Source organism: Lipotes vexillifer, unplaced genomic scaffold (genome assembly GCF_000442215.2).
Source record: "Lipotes vexillifer unplaced genomic scaffold, Lipotes_vexillifer_v1.1 scaffold75, whole genome shotgun sequence".
NCBI lineage: Eukaryota > Metazoa > Chordata > Mammalia > Artiodactyla > Lipotidae > Lipotes > Lipotes vexillifer.
This window is the reverse complement of record NW_006771517.1, coordinates 2,829,382-2,832,435: the sequence shown is the minus strand read 5'-3', so window position 1 is coordinate 2,832,435 and position 3,054 is coordinate 2,829,382.

Below are 3,054 nucleotides of genomic sequence, written 5' to 3'. Positions count from 1 at the left end.
GCAGGCAACATTGTCCCAAAACAATGTGCTGCCCCTAGAGCCTGTGAGCTACCTGTCACCAAAACTATTCAGGAAGACAGTGGACAATCAGTCCATCCTCCTTGCCAGCGGGCTTGGTGATCTTTCAAAATACAAATCCTGCCTTTGCCTTACTAAAAACTTCCCTGGGGACTACTAGCACCATGCCACTTAACTCCAACCCCCCCGCACAGACCCACGGGGTGGGGGGAAGGGGGCTGTGTGCTTTGAGGGCCCGATGCCAGGCTGGGGGCTTGGGGGTGTAGGCTGGAACTCCCATCTTCTCCCCTTGGGCCACCTTTCGGTTTTCTTCCTTTTGTAGGCAGTGCACTCAGCTTTTTTTTTTTTTTTTTTTTTTTTGGCCACGTGGCACGGCTTGTGGGATCTTAGTTCCAGACCAGGGATCGAACCCAGGCCCTCGACAGTGAGAGCACGGAGTCCTAACCACTGGACTGCCAGGGAATTCCTTGCACTTTTAGAACCTGTCCATCTTTCCTTTCACACACCTCTGGACAGGCTGGCTGCATCCTGAGCTATGTGCCAGGTGTCTCCAGCAATGACAGCACTGTGGAAATCCCCTACAAAGTTTCCAAAGCAGGTTTGAGGGGCCCAGGCACCTGATGCCTTCCCTAGCCATCCACCCCCAGTTCTCCGTAGCTACACACTGCCCCTGATTGGCTGTTGCATCAATTACATTTGTTTCAGGTCCAGGGAACAGAACCCACTCTAGATCAACATTTTATAGACATCTAATATGTCATCTTGTGACCTTAAAGGGAAACAGCCCTAGCACGAAGCCCACACAGCCTAGACAGCAGAGCAGAGATGCAAAAGCCTGTGTCCCTGTTACCTGCAGCCCAGAGCACCTCATTTAGCATATCATCCAGTCTGCTTTTCACGGCTCTCTCAAAGGAAGCCCTCCAGGATGCAACTCCGGCTCTCCGCTGCCCTGTCTGGCTGCTCCGTCCAGCATCTTTGCAGCCTTACCTTCCTATGCCCAAGGAAGGAACCCACTTCCTGTTCCTTCTTCTGTCGTGGTTTGTGCTCCTCAGGGTTCTCTCCCAGACTCCTCCTCACTGTGTATTCTCATGAGGCAATCTCATCACACCCATGGCTTCAGTTTTCACCCACATGCAGATGACTTGCAAATTTACATTTGTGATAAATGTAATGTAATTTACATTTACATTTTCATTTCTGACCTCCTCTCTGAGCCGCAAATCTGCCTGCAAACCACTGCCACATGGATATCCCAAAAGTACCATAGGCCAGCCTGAGTCTGAAGCCATGATTTGGTTCTCTCCTGCGTCTGTCTCCCCTACCCTTCCATCCAATCCATCAGGTTCTGTTTATTTTTCCTCTTCGTCTTCTCAGTCTCCACGCTAGTCCATAGCTACCATCATCTCTTACCTGGACAACTGGACCAGCCTTCTTACTGGTCTCTCTGGATCCATTCTACCTCCACCACCTCCCTCCCTCTCTCCACAGTGACCACAGGGATCTTTTAAAAAATGCAGATCTGATCATGTCACTCCCATTCCCCTTCCCTGTCTGAATGCTTCAATGACTTCCCACTGTGTGGGGGGGGAGCGGGGAGAGGAACCAGCTTTCAAAGACCTGCCTGATCTGACTCTTTCCATCACTCCAGCTGAACCTTCAGCCATGAGCCCCTTTGCTCTTTGAGTTCCAGCCACCTCTGTTTAGCAATTTTGCTCCCTCCTACCACAGGGGCTTTGCATAAGCTGTTCTCACCACCAGTAACATACTCCATTTGCACTGCCATTACCACCACTGTTGACTAGTTATTGCCTTTTCATCCTTCATCTCTCAGCTGGATGATCACTTCCCCAAGGACCACATGATCTTGGTTCACAGCACTTACCATCAATGCACACTTTCCCTTTAATCAGTGTGATTATTTGGTTATTCTCTGCCTCCCCCATTAGATTAAAGCTTCATGAGAAAGGGACTTACAGTGCCTTTTTGCTTATCATTAAATTTCCTGGGTCTAGTGCAGTACCTAGCCAATAGCAGATAACCAGTAATTATTTTTTTAATGAACTATACACATTTAAGTCATAATAACGGTGGCTTATGCCTAAAAAAAAAAGTCTTTGTCCCTCATAGCCATAGATGATTGGTTCAGATGTGAGCATCTGACTGGAACTTGGAAATTTCCTCTCTCCCTCTCTGAGTCATAAGACCTGTAATTTGAGAGCTGTGGCTCAGATTGCTAGCTACTTATCAGCATACATTCTCTCCCTCCTTAGTAAGAGAACTCCATTGTTAGCTGAGCACATTGCCACATTGAATGAAGACTACATATCCCAGCTGCCCTTGCAGCCAGTGGTGGCCATGTGACCAAATTCTGGTCAATGACATGCAAGGGAAAGTGTTATGTGGAACTTCTGAGACAGCGCCCTAAAAAGGAGGGGGTTATATCTTTGCCTTTCCATTTCTCCACCTTCTTCCAGGCTGGCACTTCAGCAGCAGTCTTGAACCAGGAGGTGATGCTGAGAATAAACACCTTACTCTAAAATGATGGAGTTGACAGAAAGGGCCTGTGCCCCTAGTGACTGCGGAGCAGTCACCCCAGCCCTGGACTCCCTACTTCCAGCTTCTCTTTCATGAGAGGAAACACATTAGGGTGTTTTAAGCCTCTCTTGTCAGGCTTCTCTTACTAAAAGCCAAATATAATCCCTGTTGACAGCCACGTTCCTGTTATGTGGAGGTAGTCCCTTCGCCAAGCGACAGAAAAAAGTCTCTGAACCCACTTTTCCCTGAGGCCCAGCTTCACCCCACAGTCAAGGGCATAACCAAGTGTTCCATTTTCATTAAGCTAATTCCCGTTGGCTTTCTTCACCTGCAAGCAAGGGTCTGGGCAAATACGTTGAGACTCTAGTCTAGAACTGCAAACACAGAGAGACCTTCGAGATCTATTCTTAATTTAAAATGTAATCAAACAGCTCATATTTATTGAGCACTTACAGTATGTTGGGCACTGTTCTGAGGACTTCACCTACATCACTTCTTTTC